The sequence below is a fragment of the Amblyomma mixtum genome, chromosome 3, assembly GCF_055824585.1.
Source record: "Amblyomma mixtum isolate Tamu chromosome 3, ASM5582458v1, whole genome shotgun sequence".
NCBI lineage: Eukaryota > Metazoa > Arthropoda > Arachnida > Ixodida > Ixodidae > Amblyomma > Amblyomma mixtum.
In genome coordinates, this window is record NC_143014.1 from 259,720,669 (window position 1) to 259,736,486 (window position 15,818).

At 52.8% G+C, this 15,818-nt stretch overlaps 1 protein-coding gene across 2 annotated transcripts in view; it reads left to right on the top strand.

Annotated features, from left to right (window-relative positions):
• The first annotated feature begins 5,678 nt into the window (after positions 1-5,678).
• The window catches only part of LOC149354556 (SH2 domain-containing protein 4A-like), a 295,326-nt gene continuing 285,186 nt past the window's right edge, over positions 5,679-15,818 (top strand). For both annotated transcript variants that reach the window (XM_089583417.1, XM_089583418.1), the window contains exon 1: positions 5,679-5,962. The gene's annotated coding sequence lies outside the window, so the exon portion shown is untranslated. The remainder of the gene's footprint in view (positions 5,963-15,818) is intronic.

Below are 15,818 nucleotides of genomic sequence, written 5' to 3' on the forward strand. Positions count from 1 at the left end.
GTCGCACCCTTGGAGTAAGCGGCTGTAATTTTTTAATGATTAGCATGGCAACCACTACTTTTACAAAATCTGTACATCTGTTGTGCAACGCCACCACCGCCCTCCAAAAGGCCTCCGCCCGCTGCCCACCCGCCTTTGCCCCGCATTCGTCTCCACATTGAAGAATGCTCACCGAGCATCAAACAACCAACCCTCAGCATCCGGACGCTCCACCCACCACCACCCATGCACCTACGCACTCCAGAAGGCCTCCACCCACCTTTGTCTTCCACCAGTGTAGTGGAGAGGTGAGGAGAGGAAAGCGCAGCCCAAGCCCTCTATCACACGTCAGCGGCAGCACCCACTCCTTCTGTCTGTCTCTCGTCTCGGCTGTAAATTCTTATCGCAATAGCTATAGAAGCCTCATCGGAAAAAAGATGCGGTGAACGTCTTCCGTCACTTAATTTCCATTGGCTGAGAGGAGCGTGACATCGCGCACCACTTGATCAGCGGAGGCTCGCCGCGGGCGAGCCGACAGTCAACAGCTGCATTTGGCATGTGCGTACGTGCCACGCTCTCTGTTGGCATGGGGAAGAAGCAGGGCTGTTGCGCGCTGCGAAGAATCTCCGCAAGTTGAGAGGGATGAGGGAGCAATTACTCATTGACAGCCATCCGAGCGCAGCCGTACGGCTACAAAGGAAAGCTATACAGCTTTCTCAGAAACTTCGCAGTTAAAGAAAAATTCGTCCTGGTCCGGGGTCCGGACCAGGACGAATTTTTCTTTAACTACGAAGTTTCTGAGAAAGCTGTATAGCTTTCTTTGTTGCCGTACGGCAGCGCTCGGGTGACTGTCAGTGAGTAATTACTCCCTCATTACAAATCTACTCCACCTTGGGGGATTCCCCTAAAAATTTGACCAAGTTGAGAGGGCGGCCATATGTGTGCATTGCCTCTACACACACGTAATGATAACTGAGTGTCCCACTAATTTTTTTCCCGTTTACTTCATTTATTTTCCCACCAAGCGGTAGGGCACAAGAAAAATTTTTCTAGCGCCTTCAGTCGAAAGGAAAGGCACTAGGAAATTGCTACATGCTGGGACCGCAAATTGACTATAATCCTCCGCAGTAAAAAGCGATATAGAATCAGCCAGAGCCAGTGTCAGTCGAGGTCACACAATCTCTCCGGTGCTATTCATCGCGTATTTACACCATATGTTCAGAGGGCTGGATTGGGTATAACTGGGGATGAAAATAATGGAGGACACCTTAATAACCTCGATTTTCAGGCAACGCTGCCCTGCTAATTAGGTCAGACGACGAATTGTACGCCTGGGTTGAAGGCTTCAGCACTTAAGGCTAAGAATATAATTTTCTTATGATTAAAATAATATTGAATACTCTAGAGACGAAGCAACAATTACCGTTTAAGCGGCGAGGTTGTGGAAGAGGTAACAGAAAACGTAGGGTATGCACTAATTTACGGCGAGTAGTAAATCTAGGGCAAGTAGTAATCGCAGATGCGGGCCATGAGAATGAAATAGGAAAATATGAACGGGGGCGGAGTGCATTCGGCGTGCACTTTCGTGTCATAAACACTATTTCGCCAGTATCGCTAAAGAGGAAAGTATGTAATAATTTTATCTTGTCAGTGCTCACCTATGGTGTTTGCACTTGAAGGCTAGCGGAAAGGCCCGAAACTATATTGACAAAAGCGCATCGAACTATGATAGGGAAAGGATACAGGTGACGTTTAGACGTTTAGAGACACATGTAACCGACGGTCGGTTAGGGCAGGAAAGTAGGTTCCAATAGGACCAAAGCGCAACAATGGACAGGGGAGAGAGCCAGTTGCGAAAACGAGATTAAGATATCTGCGGGGTTAGGGCGGCCGCAGGTGGCGAAGCACAGGGTTCACTGGAGACCAGTGGGCTTCTGTCCTGCAGTGGACGCAGCCGGGCTTCCTGCTGCTGCTGCTGATGAATAGTTTGATGATTGATGATAAACGCGTGCAGTCTTCCTAGCGTAATTCTTCCTCTTGCATGGCCGTTGCTTACTCGGGGGCCCCTTCCTCGCTCTCTCTACTTTATCTTTCGGCAAGCACAAAGGTTACCCCCGGAAGGGATCTTAATTGTTCAGCTCGAGTGTGCGTGTCTGTGCCCCCTATCGGAAGAACAATACGCCGGTGTTTGCCCTACACATCGCTGCCGTCACGTCGTCACCGTGAAGCGTCACCAGCAAATAGGACAAACACTGCCGCACGGTCACTGACCGAAAATTCCTCGGCGCACTTATCTCGCGCGGCTTTGACAATACCATTATGAGGGCAGGGAGACGCAGAATTGCAGAAGAGGATGCGCCCCGCCGTTGGACGGCGAACAGCGCTAACTTCTGATATCGCGGGATCTCTATATCATCTCTCTCCCTCGGTCCGGTGCAAGATTAGTGGGCCACGACCCTCAATTAAAACATCAGATCAAGACAGTATGTGCCTGCATTCGCTTGCAATCCGCTTTGCAATAAGTTCTTTTTTTTTCTTTACGGCTGCAATGCGTACCCACTGAGAACGCTCAACTGTTATTGCGCTCTTCACACATGTGACGCTGCAAAAAGTTTCGTTGCAATCCACATTTGCATGCGTCAGAGCGTCCGAATAAGTGAATGCTTAAGCTTCCGCCCTACCGTTACTGTGTAAACAAAAATACACGTCCCGCTGGGCTCAGGAACTCCTGACTCTCTAGACGACCTTAGAGGTAGCAAATATTTATCGTTCATTCTTCGTTATTTACGGAAGATGATACGAAGAGAAAACACAATGCATCGCTCATAGCTAACGAGCAAGCCGGACAACGAAGGCACCTGCGATGAATTTTTTTTCCGAACCGAGCGACTCGCGCTTCAATGCGCGTCGCCATGTTGCGGAGCATGAAATACTTAGAGGAACTTTACGGTTCCCATTGACTGCAGGCACGAAACAGGGGACAGCTGAGGACGAATATTTTTTTTAGTTTTCAACCTGACTGCCTCACGCTTAAGTGCATGGGCAACAGCCCTTTGTCTTCGAAGGGTACCGTAGCGCAAGGCTGTCGGTTATTTTTATTACCTCAGGTAATAACCGAGCACCGAAATCTCAGCGCAGGGGCTTTTCCTCTGCTCTGATGTCAGGGAACACAGGCGTGTATGTATATAACGCGTGGGATAGGATAGGATAGGATAGGATAGGATAGGATAGGATAGGATAGGATAGGATAGGATAGGATAGGATAGGATAGGATAGGATAGGATAGGATAGGAAAACTTTTAATGTCCAACAAAAAGAGGGTAGCTAGAGGGCTACCCGCCTAGACGACGGCCGAAAGGTCTTGGCTCTCGGCAGCGGCTTCGGAGAGTCGGACGAGTCGTAGGTGAGTCTTCGGGTCGGAGCTCAGTAGTAAGGCCTCCCATTGGTCTTTCGACTTTATGTGTCGTCCCTCCCGGGGGGGCATGAGGGCACTGCCGTAGTATGTGGTCCAAGGTGGCCCTAAGTTCGCAGTTTGCGCATTTTTCTGAATACTGCCTTGGGTACATAAGATTCCAGAAGGCCGGGTTTGGAAATTTGTAAGTTTGTAACCCCTGCCAGCTGATGGCTTGGTATCTGTTTAAAAAGTGAATAAGAAAGCACATTGCGTAATTTTCAAGACGGGAGGTCGAGACGACGTTTTCTAGTGTGTACAGCTGAAGAAATCACGCTCTTTCTCTCTCTTACCAACTCACTCACAAAAACGAAGGGTGAAAAAGATATTGCGTAGCCTTCAAAGCAGTTTTGTGAATTGCTTAAGTTACGTCGCACTGAAATATCTAGTAGTAACTGTGCGTTCTTAATTTCATTTAACTTCTTCAGCTGAGAAGTCCTCAGTATTCTGTTGTTGGGAGGCACTGTGCAGTCCAAAGGGTTCGAAATTTTTTGATTCAGCACTGAACTGCACTGCTTTGATTCAGCATGAGCGTTGGAGTAAAGCTTTTCGAGCGCAATAAGGTTGTACTTTTCGCTTGCTTTGCCACCGAAACATGTCTGTCTTCGCCGCACATTCTCCATCCAGCTCCAGATCACCTGCGGTTCTTTGTCTTGTGCAATTTGTTGTTGATATATTTAATTGTTATTGAGTTCTGCTGGTTCACTGCTATCGACAGACTGATTACCGAAGCTAAAGTGGGGTTCTGCGTAGACAGGGAACTGAAGTTTGAGTCCTTTCAAGTTAGTGTGCTGACTGTATTTATACTGAATTTAAGTCGGACTAACTGGATGCTCTCGGAGGAAGGGGTCCCAAGGGCGCACTTTAACTGGAGCATACATTTCGTGCTTGAGTGATATGGGAGGTAAGAAACGAGGAAAAGGTTGAGAATTCTGTGAACAACTACTGGGGACTCCTAACAACAGGCGTATTCAATACCATGATAGCATCTCTGGTAGCCACGAAGGTCCAGAGAATTACAAGGACGGAGCAACGGGAAGTGCATGGATACACTGCAGGCCGGTAACCACTCCACACGCCACACCTCCAACCTATTTGCCGTGACGGGAGAGGGTTACCTGCACGCGCAGCTTGAGTGTCCAGCTTACCAAACAAGTACCACCCGACACCCGATTTATTTGTCCCAGCACGTACGAAAGTAAAAATCCCCTCATTCCTTTCCCCTACTGCAGGGTAGCAAACTGGTTTCATCTACCGGTTAATCTCCCGGCCTTTCCTCCTCCTCCTCCTCCTCCAAATGAAAGAAATTAGCGTAATGGAAATTAACGCACGCGAAAACACTTACGGATCGGCAGTTCTCCTCACATATGGTTGCACGAATTTATGCGTGTGTACGATTGGTCGTACGTTGATGCTTAGTTGCCGGTGTGGTGAAAATGATAATGAGCGTTCCCGTTCCATACCGGGTAATTTCTCTCTTGTTTTTTCCGTTCCTTTCTTCATTTCATGATCAAGGCAGTTTAGCTGAAGGGCGTTCTTTATCGGATGCTCTTTAAATGCGCTAAGAGCAGGGCGTAAAAGCAAAGCTCGGTGACTCAGTTTCGCTCATTTCGCGCTCAGAGGCGTTTACCCCCGCAGCTCGCCCACGCATTCGCCCCCTCGCTCGAACTGGGCCCGTTTGTTTAGGCGCCGCGCCTTACCGCGAGGCGCCTTCCATTTGTCCCCAAACTGTGGCAGCTCTGCATTTTGACGGCGCCTCATCTGTTTCCTGTCTCGCGCCAGCGTGCTTTACTGTTGGCGGCGTACACGCCCATTCAGAATGGACACGCCAGCTGCTGCAACAGCAGCACCTCAGTCCGCGCACACAACACACACACGTCGTTTGCTCGGGCGCAATGTCCGTGCCCCTCATTTTTCTTTTATCTTTCCGGTTGTTCCTTCTTGTTTTGGGTTTTTTATATTTTGTCCGCTTCTGTGCAGCTTCGTGTACGTGCCAGGCGCAGGCGCCCGGGAAGCGTAACGTTACGCTTTGCGGGTGCGCATGCGCTCCGGCTGCCGAAGCGGGGAAGAGAGAGCGAGAGAAGTACAAAAACCGCGATCTCCCCTTCTCAATGGTTGGGGGCTATCTCTCCTCCTCTGCTCGTTGTGAATCAACCAGCGATGACAGCGCGGAGGGAGGAGATGCGGCGGACGGGGAGGAGGGCAGAAGTAGCGGCCGCGAGCGCAGTGCGCGTTGCACGCCTATCGCCCAGTCGCTTTCATTTCGCCGCGTGCTTCGCTCGGCTGTGCCTGGCCCCGTCTGGCTCTCGCCCGGAGCCGCCGCGGCGTCGTTTGCTGTCCGACGGAGACCGTCTGCCCGGGGCCGCCTGTGGAAGCGACTCGGTCTTGGCTCGGACTGGTGGCCTCCTCGGCGACGAAGCTTATCCTCGGGATCCTTCGTTGTTATTCTCGCGGCGACCGAAATCGGATACCGCCCACGGTCCCACATCTGCGAGGCCGAGAAAGAGCATCTGGAACTCCACAAGACGAAAGGTGAGGAGGAGTTTCACACTTTTCTGCTCGCGACCTCCTCTGACGGCGGAAGATTCATCTCCGCCGTCGTGGGCAAGCCGTGTGTCACAGTGGGATCAACGACTCCGGGGTGGGAAGAAACAAATGTGTATGCCTCCACGTAGGTTGAACCTTTTGGATATACGGCGCGCAACCAAGGGTATACGTTACTGCGACGGCTGCTGATCCCCCTTTCCTCATTTTGTTTATTCTTTTGGGATAGGCTGTATATTTGTGGGGACCCTGCTTTGCTGTCACAAGAAGATGCAAAACCGCGAGTGTTGCCACGGCGTAATCTTCAAACGCCGTAGCGACCCTCGCGTCTTGCAACGCGAAGCGCAACTGGGCCAGTGTGATACCTTTGTAGTATACCGGACCGCACTGTTTACAAAGAGAGAAGTACAGGAGGCACTTCACTGCGGGCAAAAGCTGCGCAGAATAGCTCATTTTGTCGACTGTTTTCGCCGTATGATAGGATTCACAACAGAAAAGGGATAAACGTTGCAGTATGCGCCTTGTAAACGTCACTCGCAGTGAGCTACTCGTGAAAGACACTACGCTAAAATTTTTTGTGTTCAGCACCTTTATTTAAGGTACGTAGAGAGCTCTTCACGGTCATAAAAGATGCAGGACATTGACAAACACTTTTGAACGACTTCTAGAAGTTGGCACGTTTGATGCTCACCGAAGGTGTGCGCTCTTCATAACGACGCTGTACAGACAGTAAAGCTGTGGCACAAGACACAGTGCTGGTTTAAGTTGCATTATCACATCTTGGCTTACACCGTACCCACCCTGACAGTGCTTACAATTCGTCCGAGAATACATACGAACACTCAAAATAAAACTGAGTGGAGCAAACGTGGCGAACGAATAGAGGCACGTCGCTTTCCGACACTGAGATGACGCGAGGAATATTCTAACCACTGGACGCGTTGTGAATGCGCTCTTCCCTGTCCATCGTCGCCGAAAAGGACAGTTCAGAAATGGCATGGAGCTGCACAATATGGTAGAGTCCAGGAGGCGACGATGGCGCCAAATAGCGCTTTCACACTGCTACGAAAGCAAACGGCGGTGACTTTTCGCGCCCGCGTGAATTTTCTCTTAACAACTGCTTGCGGCAGGGAGTAGCGGGAATTGCTCAAGGGGGTATCTGATATAGACAGAGCAGACTGACTGCCAGCAAGAGTGAGAGAAAGAAATATTCCTCACGTTCGGTCCGTCGCTCAGCCATGTTTCTACTACTCATGTTTCAGCACACGCGGGGGACATACTGGACTGGGAGTCGCAATAAGATTTGACGGACTTCATTCGCTGATGATGAGAGCAATCTGTCCCAGAACAAGAGCAAAAGCTCTGATGAAGATGGTGTGAGGTACTGGAAATTAGCATCCTTGTTTATAACACGTACTACTGAACCCTGTGTGCGCGTATTGGATGGTTAGCCCCTGTTTGGGGATAGGAAGAGCGTAGGGGCAGCAGTCTTCGAAAACGAGATTCTCGTCGGAGGTGCGCAGCAGGGCATTGTGGGCATTTCCACGCGCCAAACCTAAACCGCAGAGCACAGGAGGGCACGCAGCCACGCCTACAAGCGCGCGTCATCCGGCGGCGCGCGTGTCACGTGCTCTTTTTCGCAGCACGCGCCACCGCTGCATGCAGTGCAGCGTCAACCGGGGTAGAGAAGGGGACACATGCGCTGCCTGGGGCTTCAGTGCTTCCGGGTGACACGCGCTTGTGGGCGTGGCTGCGAGCGCTTCTCTGCTCCGCGGTTTAGGCTTGGCAAGTTGATGGGAGCAAAGTTCCTTGCTCTGCAGCTCCGACAGGAATCGCGCTTTCGAGAATACAAAAACTGAGATGCGTAATACTGACGCCATATTACAAATCTGCAAACAAATTACGTGGCTAATTAATTGGAATAGTTATAACTATTAGATCTTAGTTAAACAGTTTGATAGTAACCGCTCATTGACTCTTTTCTGACCTCCTCCAACGGCGTCATTACCAGAGCAAGTATTCACGTGATGTCCCAGGCGCCATTTTGTTCCCGAGCACTGGAGCTGATGGCAATAAACTGATTAGACATGCGCACGGCGGCCTTTCACCGTGCTCCGTGAACTCCGAAATGGCATCTACTGTGGCTTGAGTACGTAACTCCTGCACCGAATAAAACGTTCTTTCAACTCAATAAACTTACCGTGAAAAATTACACACTTCGGTGAAACATCCTGTAGCGCTTCAGATAAAGTTTCGGTAGACAAAACAGTTTTAGCATAACGGAGACGTACAATCGTCCACACAACTGTCCATGGAGCACTCGAAAGGCGCGCTCTGTTTTGCATTTAAAACAATCACCGAAAAAAATTGCTGTGGTTTAGCTCTCGTTAAACCTGGAGGATTGCGAAAGAAACATCTGCGCGTAGCCATATATTGTTGCGTGAGCCACATTGCCCACAGTCTCGCCGTTTCGCGTGGTCTTGCACGACCATACTGCGCATGCGCGAGGAGCAAGTGACGTCACTACGCACAGCTGGCGTGCCGGCGGCCCCGGCACGCTAGTTGTGCGCCACTACTGCGCATTGGAGAGGAGAGAGAGAGAGGCGATGGAGAGCGCGCGGCAGCGGCGGCGGCCCCGGAACGCTAGCTATGCCCCGCTACTGCGCATCGGGGAGGAGAGAGAGAGAGGCGACGGAGAGCGCGCGGCAGCAGCGGCGGCACCGGCACGCTAGCTGTGCGCCACTACTGCGCATCGGAGAGGAAAGAGAGAGAGGTGATGGAGAGCGCTCGGCAGCGGCGGCGGCCCCGGAACGCTAGCTATGCCCCGCTACTGCGCATCGGAGAGGAGAGAGAGAGGCGATGGAGAGCGCGCGGCACCGGCGGCGTCCCCGGCACGCTAGCTGTGCGCCACTACTGCGCATCGGAGAGGAGAGAGAGAGAGGCGATGGAGAGCGCACGGCGGCGGCCCCGGCACGCTAGCTATGCCCCACTACTGCGCATCGGAGAGGAGAGAGAGAGGGGCGATGGAGAGCGCGCGGCAGCGGCGGCGGCCCCGGCACGCTAGCTGTGCCCCACTACTGCGCATCGGAGAGGAGAGAGAGAGGGGCGATGGAGAGCGCGCAGCAGCGGCGGCGGCCCCGGCACTCTAGCTATGCCCCACTACTGCGCATCGGAGAGGAGAGAGAGTCAATGGAGAGCGCGCGGCAGCGGCGGCGGCCCCGGCACGCTAGCTATGCCCCACTACTGCGCATCGGAGAGGAGAGAGAGGCGATGGAGAGCGCTCGGCAGCGGCGGCGGCCCCGGAACGCTAGCTATGCCCCGCTACTGCGCATCGGAGAGGAGAGAGAGAGGCGATGGAGAGCGCGCGGCACCGGCGGCGTCCCCGGCACGCTAGCTGTGCGCCACTACTGCGCATCGGAGAGGAGAGAGAGAGAGGCGATGGAGAGCGCACGGCGGCGGCCCCGGCACGCTAGCTATGCCCCACTACTGCGCATCGGAGAGGAGAGAGAGAGGGGCGATGGAGAGCGCGCGGCAGCGGCGGCGGCCCCGGCACGCTAGCTGTGCCCCACTACTGCGCATCGGAGAGGAGAGAGAGAGGGGCGATGGAGAGCGCGCAGCAGCGGCGGCGGCCCCGGCACGCTAGCTATGCCCCACTACTGCGCATCGGAGAGGAGAGAGTCAATGGAGAGCGCGCGGCAGCGGCGGCGGCCCCGGCACGCTAGCTATGCCCCACTACTGCGCATCGGAGAGGAGAGAGAGGCGATGGAGAGCGCTCGGCAGCGGCGGCGGCCCCGGAACGCTAGCTATGCCCCGCTACTGCGCATCGGAGAGGAGAGAGAGAGGCGATGGAGAGCGCGCGGCACCGGCGGCGGCCCCGGCACGCTAGCTGTGCGCCACTACTGCGCATCGGAGAGGAGAGAGAGAGAGGCGATGGAGAGCGCGCGGCGGCGGCCCCGGCACGCTAGCTATGCCCCACTACTGCGCATCGGAGAGGAGAGAGAGTCAATGGAGAGCGCGCGGCAGCGGCGGCGGCCCCGGCACGCTAGCTATGCCCCACTACTGCGCATCGGAGAGGAGAGAGAGGCGATGGAGAGCGCGCGGCAGCGGCGGTGGCCCCGGCACGCTAGCTATGCCCCACTACTGCACATCGGAGAGGAGAGAGAGAGAGGCGATGGAGAGCGCGCGGCAGCGGCGGCGGCCCCGGCACGCTAGCTGTGCCCCACTACTGCGCATCGGAGAGGAGAGAGAGAGGCGATGGAGAACGCGCGGCAGCGGCGGCGGCCCCGGCGCGCTAGCTGTACGCCACTACTGCGCATCGGAAAGGAGAGAGAGAGAGAGAGAGGCGACGGAGAGCGCGCGGCAGCGGCGGCGGCCCCGGCACGCTAGCTGTGCGCTACTACTGCGCATCGGAGAGGAGAGGGAGAGGCGATGGAGAGCTTGCGGCAGTGGCCCCGACACGCTAGCTGTGCGCCGCTACTGCGCATGCGCAACTGGCAAGCGTGGCGGCGGCACCTCTGAGTCACCCGCGCAGCGACGGCGCGCCAGCTGTGCGCCGTGTGGCATCACTGCTCCTCGCACATGTGCAGTATGGTCTTTCCTCGGCTCCGCAAAATGGCTCGACGACTAGCGTGCTTTCGCAACAAAAAACGAAATATAACAGAAAAAAAACGGTAATCCATCCGTAGGAAACAGTATTCGCCGAAAAAACAACGGAAATCGCATTTTCAATTAAACGTCCAAAAAATTCCACAAAATTAAAGAAGGATAGAAACCTACCAGTCCAACGCCAAGCTATGAAGCACGCATTAGCGGAGGGCAATTTCTACCGCCTATGCTTCCTTACAGCGCCGTCAGCACACGCATGTTTTTGTTGCGAAAGCAACGCTACGCGAGTCGCAGAGCCATTTCGCTGAGCTGAGGAAAGGCCATACTGCGCATGCGCGAAGAGCAGGGACGTCACACGGCGCACAGCTGGCACGCCGCCGCCGTCGCTGCGCGGGTGACTCGGAGGTGCCACCGCCGCGCTCGCCAGTTACGCATGCGCAGTAGCGACGCATAGCTAGCGTGCCGGGGCCGCCGCCGCTGCCGCGCGTTCTCCATCGCCTTTCTCTCTCCCCTCATTACTTTCGCAATCCTTCAGGTTTAACCAGAGCTAAACCACTGGCAAAATTTTTTTGAATTGGCACGCGACCTGACCGTGATCGAACCCGCGACCACGCCCTTACAGCAGTCGAATGCCGTAGCCACCACGGCGGCTACTGACAGGTTCACTGCGTTTAATCCGCTGTGAACTTCGATCTCGGTGTGCGCTCGTGCATGTCGAAGTATTGCTCACCTACGTGATGACATCGAACATTTTCGCTTTTGGCCAAAGCCTGTCTTCTACGTCCATTCTGGTGGACTGCCTTCAAGTCTTGTTGCCTAAAATATACGGCTGCAGTTGGGCTCATGTGGCTGAAATGAAGACATGCTGCTCCACATTCACGATACATAGACCCCGACACATGACACGTTCCACGTGCCCCACTCACTCACTTGGGAGGAAGGTAGCTCCCACCTCAGCCGGTTAAACTTAGAAATAAACGCGCTGCAGTATCTAACTGCACCTGCGAAGAGAAATTTGGTGTGCAGGCATATGTAATGTGCGCATTGCCGGGCGCACTGTTCCGCGTACTGCACAGTGTGTTACTATATTTGCAACTCTGGTGGAACTCTTCAGAATCGCGCCGCAAAACGCCTCCTGCGCTCTCTGTATTCGGGGCAAGTGAAAGGACCGGTTGTCATCATTTCCGAAGTAATGTCTTTGCTATCGAAACGTAAAATCGGTAAAAAATAAATGGCGCCTATACTGTGCAGGCAAAAAAAATTATAAATAAAAAATTTCTATCCCGTGTTTTGTTTTATCTTTCAATACCTTTATACACCGCATTTAATATTTGTATGAACTCGACTTGCACTCGTTTTGCATCGAATCACAGCGGCGACGGCCCTATTTTTTGAAGCAGGCAATGCACGAAAACGCCGATGTAATATGCGATGTCAGTTCAAAGTGAAGGAACCCAATTGGCTTAGATTATCGGGAGGCCTCGACTACGGCGTCCCCCATACATAGCCCACTTGCAGAATCTGGACGTTAAATCGTACCTCGTTACCTACCTACCTCTCATCGGTGACAGGACCTCGTGTTGGGCACAGCATTAGTACAGACGCAAGCAAGCAACGTTCACAGTGATTTATCGCGGGTTCCCTGGGACTGCGCCATCTCGGTTCAGAGCCAAACTACAGTAGTCTCACATTCCTGAAGGAACGCAGGGAAACGACGGGGGCGAAATCGTGCGGCTTTACTTCCGGAGAAATCTAGCTTCTGAAGAAACCGGAAATCAAATCAATCATTTCCTGTCTGAAAGGAAGGAGAGAGAAAAAAAGGACACCGTAGTGAAGATTTCGGATTAGTTTCTAGTACCTTTGTTTCTGAGGGCTGTTCCTTATTTTACACCGTCAGCAGTGAATTATCCGGGAGGAGGGGAGTCCGGAAGGGGGTGCACCGGTAAATATGCACCTCCCACCTACAAGCCTCCACCCACCGTACACTCAACTCCACCCACCAGAATCCTACGCAGGAGAGGTAAGAAAAAGCGACGCGGAAACAAATCCAAAGACGCAACGGGGAAATGATCAATGTAAAAGTGAAATGTACGACCAATACCACTATTACATCGTATGTTCGCCTGTGAATTTCTGAGAGCGACAGGTGTTAAGCGCCCATTCCTGGGTTTCGCGTCGTAGCAGTCTGTCGTCGTTGTCGGCGTAACCTATGGGTGCGTTGCCATGGGAAGCACTCGGAGGGTGATTACCGTCCAAGGAGGCAGATGTGACGTGAGCGGAGATATGAGTAACCGGTGCGTGGTTACTAGGTGAACCATCCGCATGGTGGTTAACTCGGAATGAGGAGGTATCTAGAGAGCCGAGGAATCCCCAACCGGAGGATGGTTACCCTGGAAGGAGGAGGGCATGGAGAGAGCGTAGGAAGGCGCAGCCAGTCGGTGGTTGCCACGGAAACCACCTGGAGGGCATTACCCTGCAAGAGCGAGGACCGTTACAATGGGAGGAGGCTTTATGGTGAGAGCGTAGAAAGGCGCAACCAGACGATGGTTACAACGGTTAACCGTCCCGAAGGTTGTTGCAGTGGAAGGAGTGAAAGCAAGAAGGTATGGAGAGGGCATGAGAACGCGCAACCGGCACGTGGCTGCCATAGGAACCAACCGGAGTGCAGTTACTCTAGCAGGACAAGGTGGGCTGCCATGGAAGGGGGGTTTGGCGAGAGTGTAGGAAGTCGTACCACTGTAGCCATTCGGAACGTGGTTACCGTGGGTGTAGGAGGAAAGGTGTGGTGAGAGCGGAAGAATGTAGCGCGGTCCATCTGCGGCAGCTGCTACTAAGCGCGCCTCCCAGGAAGAGGATCATCGGCGGCGCAGCACTTGTAGAGCAGTGGACTGGAGAGAAGAACTAGACGAAAAGCGACCACGTGAGGAAAACTAAAAAGAGCGCCCTAGAACTATACACATGTGAGTTTGCTCTCATATTCACTACGGCAACGCATCGTAAAGTATAAATACCTTAACAGCTGCCGCTTAATCTCAGGTCAACTGTCAATTTTTTTTATTAATGCGTAAACATTGTGTGGCTATGTAGCCGGTTTCGGAGTGGACTAGATAATCTCGGTCCTATGACGGAGGAACTAGCTGGCATATCGGGAAAAAAAATGTTATCTTCGGATATAGCATTCAAAGAGGATGTGCAAGTGACAGAATGGTTAAAGGGCCACTGCCCATGGTCCGGACATTTTTGAAAAACAAGCCCACTGCATAGATGAGGCATCGAAGATAACCTCTGCAAAATACTAGAGCCATGCGCGCCCCGAAAAGCTGCGAAAATTCAAATCAAAGCCCGCTCGTTCTTTCCTTCAACAAAAACGGCCCGCCCCACTACTCTGAACCCCGTTGACGTCATGGGGGGTTACTTTCGCTAAAGGCACTCCATTGATGCATCGTTCTGACTGACGGGAGAAGGTTGGGCGTAGCCTTGGCGTCGCGTCGTCTGCCCAAACGCTTTCCGCAGCGCCTTCTGTTCTGGCTCATGCCTACAAACCCGCAAGAAGGAACAAAAAAAAAACTGCGGAGGGAGCGTGCGGCAACAGCCTTCAACCCTAGCCATAAAAAGTAAAAAAACAGCAAAACTGAGGGAGTTGGTTCGCCCCCCCTCAGTGATCACGTCACGAGACGCTCTGCGTGCGCGCTCCCTTCTGAGCTTTTTTTTCTTCTATGCAAGCCCCCCAAAACAAGATTTTAATTAGTAGTGCAGCAGAGCCTTTCCCTCGCTCGCCCACTTGACCGCTCCGCACAGACACCGCTTATCCCCCATACATCTTGCGTACGCCTTGACTCCAATGAACGACATGGGCTTCGGAGCGGAGAAAAGACACAAACACACAGAACACAAACACACATGAAGGAAAGCAAACGGGCGGTTGCCGGGCCCGCACTTCCCCGTGTGTTTCGAACAGAACCGACTTCCGCCCCTCCGCTCGTGAAGCGGTGGGGAGGCCTAAAAAAAATGAAAAGGTGGCTCGCTAACTGGGAATGACAAACAGATGTATGAAAGGATGCGCTCGCTAACAAGTCTAGGTGGTCGAGCCGATCGCGCCTTTTAAGGTGGGTTAATTAGGTAATTAATTAGAGCCAAAAATGTCCAAAAAGTGGACGAGGGCGGAGCAAGACGCGCCTAATTTGAAAACGCCGGAACTGTGGCACCACGTGACCGGAAGTGTAGACGGAGCAACGCGTGGCGCCAAATTTGAAAACGAAGTGAGGCGCGAAGTTTGAAAACTCAGATGGGCAATTGATGGAACTTGATTTTAAGTAAGACAATTAATTGCGGTATCGATAGATGATCGATAAGTGATCGACTTACGGTTTGAGGGTCTACACTTCCGGTCACGAGTCTCAGTTGTCGTGAAAAGTGGGGAAGTGTTATGTCGATGTCTTGATGTGACGTCATAGGGCGTGACGTCGTAAAGTCTGACGTCATGCATACGCATTTCTCCAGTGCGGTTGCCGCAGTGATCGCTAATACTTTTATCTAAACATACTGTACATTCCAGTAGCGATTATTGCAGTTCCAAAATATAGGAATGCAAACAAAGCAATGCGAAACAGGCGAACAAGCGTTGATGTAAGAGCATAAAAGGTTATCTTGTTGCAAAATGAAATGAGATTAAATACATGCCAGAGGTTTAGCACTAGTGCGTATTCCTTAAAACTAACCGAACACCGTTTGCGACTACATTGCGCGAAGGCTAAAGCCGGCGCTAGTCGGGTGACAGCCCGCAGTTGTGTTTTGTGTAACTGAACACGCCCTCACTGCACACTGCCCGCTATGTAAATGTCGACACCTGACAGCAAATTTGCGCTCGCAGTGATCGATGCCTGCTGTTGAAAGTCTGACGAATGCTGTTCTCAGTTTACTTGCGCCCCGGCGTAGGCTGCGCTTTCAGACGATGAAAAGGTGTCCGGTGAAATGTAAGTCCATCATCGAAAATGTAAGTAGACAATGTAAGTCCATCATCACAAATTGAAAGCTCTCTACTCTTTCACGCTGTCCAAAATGGCCACAAAAAGTGTGCTCGAAATCATCCATTGCGAACGAGGCGGCTCTCCGAGAAACGGCGCACCTTACATTATAGTCGGATACAACTTAAGTCTGCAGTGAAGCTCCGCCCACATTCAGCCTCCGCGCACAGAATCCCTCCACGACGAAAAAGTAGCCCGCTGGTTAAACGTTTCTT